General features: G+C 39.9%; 1 pseudogene; it reads left to right on the forward strand.

Moving 5' to 3' along the window:
- Positions 1-11,405: 11,405 nt before the first annotated feature.
- Positions 11,406-11,519, forward strand: LOC138852533 (U4 spliceosomal RNA; annotated as a pseudogene).
- Positions 11,520-12,892: the final 1,373 nt, after the last annotated feature.

Below are 12,892 nucleotides of genomic sequence, written 5' to 3' on the forward strand. Positions count from 1 at the left end.
TCCTTTCCGTTTCATTTTTTTCTTTAGTTTGCAACTGTGGATCCTTCTTTGTTGCAGCTTCCAAGAAATCATCTTTGTCTACTTTTTCAAGTCCTTACAAATGGTTATTATGGCTCCCCTTTTCTTACTGCCAGCCAACATGGGAAACTTTAATGTTTTCAACCTTCATTACATATATTGCTAGATTCTGGCAGCTATTTTGTAGCTCTTTTACGTGTTTTTCAGGTATGGGAACCATACATCCGCTGAATATTCCAATTTTGCCCTAATGTAAGTTATAAGGAACTTCCTTAACACTTTACCATCCGTATATATGAAAGGTATTTTATAGTTTGCCAGTGTAGCTAACGAGTTTTTCACAATTTCATTTATTTGATCTTTCTGTGTTAATTTCAATATATTTTGTCAGTCTAAATTCCTCATATGGCCAAATTTCACTTGACTCCATTTTCATTACATGGCATTGATCCAAATTAAATTCCATCATCCAACACTACATGTGCTCTCTGTATCAAGATTTACTTGTAAGGATTTACAAGAGATTCCTTACTGAGGTATCGGAACGCTATTCACAGGTTTGCCAGGCGCCCATATGCTGCAGCGGTTATCTGGTTGATGTGCGCCTCAGATGTGCTCGGTATTATACTCGCCCCAAGATCCTTTGGCCACCTAGCCTGTACTCTGCGGTCTTCTTTGCCCTTCCTGGATCTTCATGACTTTGCATTTGGCAGGGTTAAATTCAACTAGCCAGTTGTTGGACCAGGCTTGCAGCCTGTCCAGGTAACTTTGTAGTTCTGCCTGATCCTCATCCGATTTAATTCTCCTCATTAACTTCACATCATCTGCAAACAGGGCATATGTGTGTGTGTGTGTTTGTTTGTTTGTGTGTGTGTGTGTGTGTTTGTTTGTGTGTGTGTGTGTGTGTTTGTTTGTGTGTGTGTGTGTGTGTGTAAGTAGGTTTTCCACTCTTTTAGTAAAGTTTGTTCAACACGTTTCAACGTCACTTATCTGTTTTCTTTTATTACCACTATGAATTTATCTAATGCTTCCTCCACACCATATTATTATTATTATTATTATTATTATTATTATTATTATTATATAGAAAACGCTATGCATCTGTAGATCATGGGGCGTCTAGGGAGTTATTGTGGCTTGAGCGAAGAAAGTGGAGGGTAGCACCAGTTCCTTGAATCAAGAGCCCTTTACCAGCATTAATGGCTTTTTTCCCTCCTCCCTGTCTCTTGAAGTGTTGCAGTCCCTTCAGGTGAAGATGTCTACCATTGTGGGAATCATCCAGTGAAGCATCGCATTATGTTTCATCTAGCCATTATTTCATACCTCCCTCGATATTTTCTCTATTTTTCCATGCAGTGACGTACATCCATGGCGAGTGGTCGCTGCCTCTTATGATGACCCAATAATTCGTGGTTTCTATAACCGATCTGTTTTTTTTTTTCGGATTTGCTAAGTCCACCTTGATGGTTCATTGACCAACACGGTTTAGTGCATCCTCAGTGATGCATACCCATGAGTTCTTCGACGTGTTGATGCAATACACTCCACCAGTGCTGAGCTCGGTATATTTTGCTCACCATGTTTCTTGGTCATCATGAGAGTATCAATGTTCCCAACAAATGCATATTTATGTGTTTTACTGCATCACTATATATACACCTATCAGTGTGGAAGTTAAATAATGTGCAGATGTGTCAGCGTACGATTTATTACACATGGTGACATCTGGTTCAATTCAATTCAATTCAATTCAAAGTTTATTCTCTATAAGGATTACAATGCTGGGTTTACAGAAATTTGGTTATTGTTTGGTTTAACATGTAGTAAAATTGAGATTACAGAGTGTACCACTAGAACGCTTAGCATGGCTAGGCATTTCGGGCATACTTAGTTTTATTCTTAAATGTAAAATATTACAAATTATGAGGTAAGTTGGTATTATGGCTAAGTGACTAAATACTATTTTGTGAGTTTAGCAGTGTGAATGCTTTTGTTTTGGCACAGTATATAGTTTCAGTATTGGAGTATCACAGGATTCATTATATTAAGACTGAGATTAATATTACTGTTTATGGTCAAATGAGTGTGCGAGTGTAAGTGTGAACCACCAGGTGGTATTCGTGAAGTTAGTTGACGGGGTGTATCAGGGAGATAAGATGTTTTCTAATGGTAGTTTTGAAGGTGATGAATGTGTCTGCAGTTCTAAAGTTCTCAGGTAGGGTATTCCAGATTTTAGGGCCTTTGACATACATTGAATTTTTGTAAAGGTTTAGTCGGACACGGGGAATGTCGTAGAGATGTTTGTGTCTGGTGTTATGCCTGTGGGTTCTGTCACAACTATCAAGAAAGCGTTTAAGGTCAAGGTTGATATTAGAGTTTAAGGCCCTGTAGATATAGATTGCACAGTTTATGTGAGTTCATGTGTAAAAACATTTTTGTTCCATATTCAGAATTTCTTTCCTTCGATGTCGACAAAATATATGGAAGATAAAATAAATTTCATGGAAATGCTTGGAAAGCACAAAAACAAAAGCGTAAATAAATATATAAAACAAAAAAGTTTTTTTTTTTTCACCTCATATGAAATATTGAGACGTGAATACAGGATCTTCCCACCGAAGGAAGCGGGGGAGAGGGGGAGGGAGAGGGGGAGGGGGAGGGGGAGGGGGCGGTAAAAAAAAGAGCAGGCAGCGGTCACTGCCGGACAAGAGAAAACAAAAAGAAGTCATCAATTCGAGAGATGACAAAGGCGATTTCGTTGAAAGGGAGAACATCCCCCCCCTCAAATTGTGAAGATCTCTCTCCCCCCCCCCTCCTCCCCTCCCACGCGACATAAAAATTTTTCGATCCCACGTAACGGACCAACCTCACGTGTGTGTATGTGTGTGTGTGTGTGTGTGTGTGTGTGTATTCCTTCAAGATTGATGAACTGAACTCATCGACTCCGGGGTGAGGGACTGATTACCTCAAACTCTTCATTTTACACCGTTCTTCTTTGTACTGGATTGAAGAAATCACTGGCTGGTGAAACGTTTCCGTAATATAGATTTCCAAATGTTGCAGAAGTGTCTCATTCTTCAATAATAATAAAAATAATAATTATAATATTATCTACAGACGATGACCAAATGATGCAGAAGTAGTTTGTGGAAAATTTTGAATTTTCCCAGATTTAGCATGCGTAAATTTGAATGTGTATCAAAATGAGGCTGATTTGACCCCTTGAGAAATTTTGTGTGAAGGAGGGTGTGCAGCGGCCGCGGAGTGATACAGGGGAGGGGTACACCATTTGTAATTTGTGGGCACTGGTTGTTGTGGAAAATTCAGCTAATAATCAGGCATCATCAGTTGGTGTATATCGAACTTAATCTATAATTTAGAAATTGCTGACACGTTCCCGCTGAAGAATTGGGATAGTGTGGAAAACCTTTATAATTCGGCTAAAATGATGGAAAAATAGGGGACTCCGATCCTTCCCCGCAGTACACCTTAGCTAAGTGATGCTTACCCATAACGTATAGTAGTTTTGAGTTGACCATCGTAAACTCAAGTTATTGGGGTAGCGTTAGGGTGTGTTGCAATTAAAAATTGTGATCCAGTAATTAAATGGTAAGTGGTAATACGAATTTCTTTTCTAATAACACTAGCGTATTATATGTATTGTACTAATAGTTATATTTTGTGTACCCAGCAAGTAAACCAAAAACATACAGTCCACACAATTTTAATTTACCAGAGTAGTTGGTTTTAATATTGTAATTAATATTAGGTTTAGATTTTTGTGAGAGTGGTGATGAAGTGGGCATCGAGGGAGTGACAGTTCTACGACCTACTGTGACTAAGTCCCGCTTACCTAGCCCAAATTACTTGCACGTAATAATTCAGGTAATACCCTGTAAACCTCATGCAGGTAATTTGTCACATAATTCATAAGTTTCTATTGCCACAATGTTTCGCTCTGTGTAGACTTTGACAAGGCTCTACAGAGAGAGAGCGAAACCTTGTCGCCAGTAAAAGCAGCCTATCCCATGGACTCCTCGAAATTTGTCACACTTTTGTACAGTTCTAGAAATAAACTCTGTTACTTTTTATTTATGCATCGCTAACCTGATGCTTCACCGGAACGCATTAATACTCCACCACCTCAGATGGTTGCAGTGGTGAAGTGGATGTTGATCGTGCCGAGGTTGGACGATGGTTCTTGTACTGTGATGGTCGATAACGGAGGAAGAGGAGATACTGCGTCAATACACGGCAGATTTTTATTTTAACGGGCGTTTTCTTCTAAATAGAGCTTTTTAGCCTGCGAGAAAGCACTGTTCATAGCGTAATTTACTCTATAACGCTCTGTTTAGAACGACACGCAAAGTACAATGCTCTGTTTAGAACGACGCGTAGAGTACAGTGCTGTTTAGAACGATACGCAGAGTACAATGCTCTGTTTAGAACAAAACGTAGATTACAATGCTCTGTTTAGAACGACACGCAGAGTACAATGCTCTGTTTAGAACGACACGCAGAGTGCAATGCTCTGTTTAGAACGACACGCAGAGTGCAATCCTCTGTTTAGAACGACAAGCGGAGTACAATGCTCTTTTTAGAACAATACGCAAAGTACAATGCTCTGTTTAGAACGACACGCAGAGTACAATGCTCCGTTTAGAACGACACGCAGAGTGCAATCCTCTGTTTAGAACGACACGTGGAGTACAATGCTGTTTAAAACGGCACGTAGAGTACAATGCTGTTTAAAACGACACGTAGAGTTCAGTGCTGTTTAAAACGACACGTAGAGTACAATGCTATTTAAAAACGACATGTAGAGTACAATGCTGTTTAAAACGACATGTAGAGTACAGAGCTCTGTTCAGAGCGACATGTAGTCTATAAATCTCATTAAAGAAAGACGCGTAATCTATAAAACTGTGAAGAACTGTGCTGTCAATAAGTAAAAGTTCACAGCTATCCATTACATGGCATACGACATTTTCTTTTTCGCCTGACATGTGGTGAAGATATGACTATCATTGTAACCACGTGTGTCGAAAGAAATTTTCTATATGGAGACAGACAGAGAGAAAGAGAGACGTCTGAGGACGTCGAGTCAAGTTGTCCATCTCGTTCAATTTTCGTTACACAAAAGAACAAGATATTTTTACCCAGTGATGTGCTTGCGTCAAGCTGTCTGACCACCACTGACCTATTCTTGCTAACTTTATGTAACATTTGCTTTTATTGCCGTTAATGTCGACGTGTGAGCAACACATCAGCACATGTCTCTTAAGGTCAAGATGTAAATGTGTGTCTTGCAGATACAACCTTTACCACTTTAACTCAATAATAGTAGTATAAATATTATTTATATAATTATTATTAATGATAATATAAATAATAGTAATATCCCTCAAGCGAGGTACCTCGATGCTGGTGAGGGGGAGGAATCTTGATCCAAGAAATTGGATCCATCGTCTCTGTTCTTGGAGGGAGCCTCGCTACTTCCCGTTTACCCAGGCGCTGTATAACCCCTGTGGGTTTAGCTCTTCCTGTTGATTTTGATAATAATAATAGTTTTATTTCTTTCCTCATCCGAGGCTTCCTGTTGATAACTTGAGAATGCCTCCTCCGATCGGTTTCAACTTTCAACGCTGCATATTAACCATTTTTTGCACGATTCTGGATATCTCATATACCCTTCTGGACCACTGTTGATTTTTGGCATTTAAGAGACACCTCATCAGACCTTTTTTGAGTATCACGTGAAAGTCTTCAGAAAATCACATGTACTCTGACGGACTGAAGTTTTATTTTTAATGTACACGTAACCATTAACAATATTATCTGACAGTCCCAAGCATTGTGTGACTCGTATAAGTTTATCACTTCCAGTAAATATAATGTAGCTTCCAGCAGTGTTGCAGTGTGATGGAGGGAAGAGGGAGTGTGGATGGAAAAGATGGAGTAATGGAAGGAGAAAATAAGGGAGGGACGGGGCTAGAGGAAGGCTGGTGATATTCTAAGATCAAATTTACGCATAAAGTGCAGCAGTTGTAAGAGTAGAGAGAGAAAGAGAGCGAGATAGCTAGCTACGCAACTCTCACAACACAAGCACCAGTCATTCTATTAGTTTTACTGACACGCACACACACATACATGGATAATATTCCAAGCATATCCCAAAATCCATTGTTATTACAGCAATTCCTGTGTAGTATTAACAAGTAAAGTCATTCCCATCCGACAGATTGCTACTGTAATATTATTCTCAACACCCAGGTCAATCATTTGTTTATCAGATTTGAAAGCAGCGTGAATGCTTTATAAATGATTGTCCCATTAGTTTTAAATTATTCTGCGCCAGTGAGTCGCTTGCAATAATAATGAGGTACAAACTACCCTATTCCACTATTATTCTAAAGTTGGTATTCGTATTTCGAATAACATAACTATAAGCAGAAATGCTGGCATGTGAAGTTTTAAGTCCTCTGGATGTGTGTACTCACCTAGTTGTACTCACCTAGTTGAGGCTGCAGGGGTAGAGTCCGAGTTCCTGGCCCCGCCTCTTCACTGGTCGCGTGTGTGTGTGTGTGTGCGTGTGTATATGTGTGTGTGTGTGCGTGTGTATATATGTGTGTGTGTGTGTGTGTGTGTGTATGCTCTGAACTATCACACAAATTAAGTAAATGTTAGATTCAGAAGGTAGCATACTTGTCTAATATATTAACACATCTCGGTGAACTTAATGTCTCAATACAAAGTGTTAATGTAACTAGTTTCAAAGTTCAGAGCATAATGGATACAGTTCTACTGAAACCCAGACCTTGGGAATATTGGTTTTCCATGAATTTTTACTTTTTTGAGTTCTTTCCTTCTGATGGTGACACTCTTTTATTAACGAACAAAGTTTCCCACAGTGAAAGTGTTAGGAATTTTGGTGATACATCTTAGAGTTACGTACCACAGTTATGGTACATAAACTTTTTTCAGGGGCAACGTTGGACCTTTTCATATTTCTTTCCTTGAATCTCTAACTGCCAGATGAACCATGAAAAGAAAAGGAACAACTTACAGATACTCTGCTGTCACTTAAAAAAAATGAATTACATCATGTTGACGTTTTTATTGACGGATTGAACACATCGACTCCAGGCTAAAAGACTGATTACTTTAAATTTCTCCTCACCTTCTACTGTTATCCTCTGTATTGGACTGAAGAAACCACTGGTTGGCGAAACATTTCCTCAGAGATTCCCAAATGTTGCACAAGCGTCTCATTCTTCAACTTGGCGGGTTTCAAAATCATTTTCACTGTACCTCAGACACAGGGATCTTGATACAGGGTTTTCCTCAACGCTTTCCTAACCTATAGTTATGACCTACTTATACTAGTGGCTTTATCCAATGGTAACTCCGCCGCCTCCTGCTTCTAACTCGTCTGACTGCAGTATATAAATAAAAAGGCACAATACCGTTACTGAAACAATACACAAATAACCCGCACATAGGACCGAAACGTCGTTATAAACTCCTTTCTCCTACGTGCGGGTTATTTGTGCAGTATATAAGCAACTCCACAATGTCCTCCATGATCCTCTGCTCTAAAAAGAGCAAAATGAAAGACTATAAATTAACCAGAACAAAATGGCGAGATTCATGCTGGACCACGGTCCAAGAGTGCATGTAGGCCAGGAAGACTAACCACTGAAAATGTTTAAAATTACAGATAGGATAAGGCAGCTGAAACTATGTTTACAAAATTGCTCACCGTGTCCAGAATATCTTGCTGTAAATTTTGTCAAGGTTAGGAAGCGAAGACAGCGTAGTACTAGAGGAAGCGAACAAAATTCTGTGGAATCTTGAGTAGATGGTCAAGCCTCGTACACATACTGCACAGCAAAAAAAAAAATAAAGGAGAGACAATACAATAAGTGTCAGGGGCCCGAGACTGTTCAACTGCCTTCCAGCATACATAAGGGGGATTACCAATAGACCCCTGGCAGTCTTCAAGCTGGCACTGGACAAGGACCTAAAGTCGGTACCTGACCAGCCGGGCTGTGGCTCGTACGTTGGATTGCGTGCAGCCAGCAGTAACAGCCTGGTTGATCAGGCTCTGATCCACCAGGATGCCTAGTCACAGGCCGGGCCGCGGGGGCGTTGACCCCCGGAACTCTCTCCAGGTAAACTCCGGTGGAACGAGAAGCCTGACCATGTCAAGGCCAGAGTTTTTTTTTTACGCTAATATATTTATGTAATTTATGGTCAGCTGAGTTCTTTGTTACTGTTCATGCAATTCATTCTCACGTATTTGATTTACTCATTGTACTTTATTCCTCTGAATCTGTTCTTATTATAATTCATTTTCATGCATTTAATTTACTCTGTTTCATACTTATTGTTATTAATCATGTTTCTAACAGTTAAACTGCTAAAAGTAAAGTACTTAAAGGTCCCCAGTACAAATAAGTCAATTCGACTTCTCTCTTTGTGTGTGTGGGGGGGAGAAAGGTTATCATAGGTAATTTACTCATATGATGCTATGTAAGACTATTGTAATCCTTCAGAAATTGCATAAAGTTATATTGTTACCGTAACAAAAACTTGTACATAGTTGATTATCATTGTTACTCCCTTAGTTATAACATTAGGGCCAAGTTCATGGACCCATTATGTGCCTTTGTATTCTTTTTAAACCGTCCCCATAATGGGTGGGGTTGTATAATAAAGCTTTAAATTAAACTTAATTCTTCTTCACCTTGCTTACTAACTCGCTTTGTGCAGCAGGGGTGATAAATTCTAAGATTTGACAAAGGATCGGCTCTAATTATATTATCCGTGATGACCCGACCATTGTACTGACTGTTCCAAGGAAATCCAAGTTGTTACTAGTGATAGAACGACCTGCACAGAGTCAATCAGCATTCGAAACTGAGCTTGAAAGGCACCTGTGGGTGGGTACGTACTTATTAAAGACGCCTGTGGGTGGGTACGTGCTTATTAAAGACTCCTGTGGGTGGGTACATATTAAAGGCACCTGTGGGTGGGTACGTACTTATTAAAGGCACCTGTGGGTGGAAGGCTGCAGGAATGGACCAGGTCCTGACTTGCCCAGAGGAAGCCATGCTTTCCTCTATTCAGCTTTAGATTATGTATTTCCCATTCTAACCCTTTTGAGCAAATTAGTAAAATATTCTCTGTCACCTGTTATTTCTCAGCGAATGACCAGAAATTTACGTTGTGTTAGCCTTTAATATTACACGTTTTCTTTCGCTTGCAATGGTTTTACGTCGTAAGAAAACGTATCTGAGAGTGTTACTAATATTTATGATTACTGAGATTGATAAGTAAGTAAGTAAGTAAGTAAGTTTATTCAGGTATACACAAATACAGTTACATAGAATTATCATACATAGCAGCATGTGTGTAGAGAACCTAGGATAACCCAAAAAAGTCAGACAGAGTGACTTATTTCCATTGGGGTCCTTTTACCTTATTATTATAATATAAAGGTTATAATATTTTCTTATTATTCTACAATGAAGATAACATCTTATTATCGTACTAAAAAGACTATCTACTACACCAAGGTCATCAAGACTACAATACGAGGGTCATTACTAGGAATAAGGTAAAATTTACACGTATGTTAGCTAAAAAATAGAAAATCATTCCCCTCCCTTTCTGTAGCTACATTCATCAGACACCTTTTGGCACTCTTCTTGAACTGGTTCACGTTATGACTGGCTTTGACATGTGCGGGCAGTCTGTTCCATTCCTTTATTGCTGTACAATAAAAGGTGTTTGAAGCCTGGCCACTGACTGTGGGTACTACAAAGTTGTGCTCTCTCCCCCTAGTACTATGATTGCTTTGGTTCCCAACCTTGACAAAATTGACAGCAAGATATTCTGGACATTGTGAGCAATTTTATAAACATGATTTAGCTTCAGTTGTTTTACTCTGTCTTCAACATTCAGCATATCCAACTGCTGTAATTCATCCTGTCCTACATGTTCTCTTGGTCCCAGCCCCAGGATGAATCTTACGATTTTGTTCTGGGTGATTTGCAGTCTATCTTTCAGTTTTTTTTGTCAAGGCAGAGTACCATGAAGAGCAAGCGTAATCCATATGGCATTGTATAAGGGCTAGACATAGGGTCCTGCGAGCCTCAGTAGGTAGACTCTGTGCTTGTCTATACAGTATATTTAAGTAAAGTTACACTTAAGCTCAATTATAAGAGTTCTAGGCCATTACAATAGCTTTACATATATGCGTAAAATTACTTAAAATTATCCCCAAAAAATCAATGACTCATTTCCACTGGGAATTTTTGGATTATTATTAGCCTGGCCATTGGTACTGATTTTTTTTAATATAGCCACATCGCTCAGTGTTGTTGATATGTAATCAGTATTTCACATACTTGTTCTTTCTGTTTTAATATTCATTGTTTGATTTTTTTTTGTGCTCGTGTATAATTTTCTTCTTTGTTTAGAGGAGCAACTGCAAATGCTCCCTCCTAGATGTGACCAACTGCACCAAGGTACCTATTTACTACTGTAGGTGAACAGAGAAAACAGGTGTAAGACCTCCATCCGCATAGTTTACCAGCGCCTTCTCAAACCTGAAGATTCTTACTCGTATATTTGTCTGCAATGACTATATATCAGCTAGAAAGTAGAAGCTAAACGGGATATTCTTCTTTAACTTGACAATTTTCATCTCCCCCCCCCAAAAAAAAAATCAAATCAACTAGACAAATATCAATTTTTAAAGGGATGGACGGGTAAGCAAATGGAGTCTCGCCACAGAAGTTCCATATGCGGGTCATCAATTGACTAACCCCAGAGTCAGGAAACACTTGTCCTCCATCCTGACAAATCTTACCTAACCTGACCTTCCTCAAGAGTTTTGCGTGGAAAGTCTAAAATGGTGTTCGACCAATATGCATAAAGTGCTTTCCGAGGCCAACTAGAGTTCCACTATAAAGCAGCTTAACGTTCTCCGTTCTGAAGTCGATACAATGAGCATTCAGGAACTGCTACTCGACCCCTGCAACCACAAATAAGTGAGTAGTGTGCGCGTCAGGCAAGCACAAATTCAACCCCCCTTCCTCCCTCCCAACCATTCCGTTTCTTCCATGTTTGAGCACTGATCTCATTACCTGCAGTAACTAGAGTTAGTTGTCTTGCACATTGTCATTGCGTTCAAGATTTGACTTCTAGCATGAATGGAGAGTCTTAACACATTTGTTTAGCAATTTCATTTTACCTGAATGCCACCTACAACAGTCCGTTAATATTAACATCGATTTATACTGTTTAGGTAAGTATAGGCAACAGGAATATAAATAAAATGTCAGTACGCTTTGCCGGCCATTTACCTTTCAGCTGAGAGCTTTGCAAACAGTGGCATTGTCGTAACCAATGAGGTTTATCCAAGGTACGATTATTGCTATTTGAACGCTTTTGAAAGCCAAGTGCTCTCATTTCTCGATCAAGTTATACTGGGGAAGACAGACTCAATAGGACAGCTGGAGGTGTCCAATCCCTGGATGATTCACACATCATGCTGGTTGACTTCATACAGCGTCTCAGCTCTGAAAATGTAGCCGGGTAAATGCTTTACCTTCGTCCTTCCCAGTGACCCTGTTGCATTACATGGTATTCCCTATATTCTGATGCTCCAGGTATACCGCAGGTAGAACTCTTGATCTAAGGAAGTGGGGTTATCCTATTCCTCGGACGAAGCCTGATTGCCTGCCATTCTCAGTAGTATCAGTTCCCAGTAGTACCAGTTACCAGTAGTATGACTCACTACCAACCGTCTGTGTGAATCACTGTTATTCACTGATGCTACAGCTGACCATAGCAGTTTTTGAACGCCGCTCACCCCTAGAACCCAATTCGTGAGTCAGTCTTAAGATAGATAGCAGAGGCAGGGCGGACCTGGTGCTTCCCATATATTCCGTTATAATTATATTCTATTATTGTCTATGTGACTTTCCTTTACCCAATCCACGTAATCGAACCCCCCCACATGACACCATTTCCATGCCCTTCAGCGTGTTTAGCGCTTTCTCTTTAAGATAATTACAATGTATCTCGGTCACTGCTCGATCTGAGGAAAGTATACGCATATCCCATAACCCCAGCACCAAATTTTCCCTCAATGATTCGAAAAAAAAGAGTATCCCCGTCGCCCATGAGCCCAGCCCCTACTATCACAGCTCACAAAAAAAGGGGGGAGATGGAATAACATGGAGTGCAGCATAAGTTTCTAGAGCGGATAAATATCGGCGCTGAAAATTTGAAGCCGATTGGATCAGGCGTTATCTAGTTATGAACGACATCTTGCAAATGAAAAAAAAATAATTGTAAACGACCCAAAGGTACCCCTTCAGGGACGCCTGATTAAAACAGGTTTGCCGCAGCGTCCATTTAGGCGAGACCAATGTAAGTTCAGTGCAACTGAAATACAAAGGGATCATCTTGTTCAACAAACAGTAATGTTGCTCAAAAAAAAATGTTCTTGTCGGAAACAGGCTACCTGTCAAAATTTTCCACGCCGAGACTACAACAGGAAAAAAAATCATTTGGCAAAAATGGAGGGATTTTACACAATCAATAAGATCTTCGTTCACGCCCTCTTCACCCCACCCATGCCATTTGAGACAGTACCCAACAAATGCAGGATTTTTTTCCCCCTGACACCGGCCACTTCCCCACCAAGGCCGAGTAGCCAAAAGAATGTATTATACATAACACTGGCAATACTCAGCTGTCTTTGTGGAAGTACGCGGACATCATGAATATCTATTGACCCCAAACCGCAAAAATCCCGATCTATCTTTCAAAATGCTAACTCTGTGCTTCCAACCTC

The sequence above is a fragment of the Cherax quadricarinatus genome, chromosome 10 (assembly GCF_038502225.1).
Source record: "Cherax quadricarinatus isolate ZL_2023a chromosome 10, ASM3850222v1, whole genome shotgun sequence".
NCBI lineage: Eukaryota > Metazoa > Arthropoda > Malacostraca > Decapoda > Parastacidae > Cherax > Cherax quadricarinatus.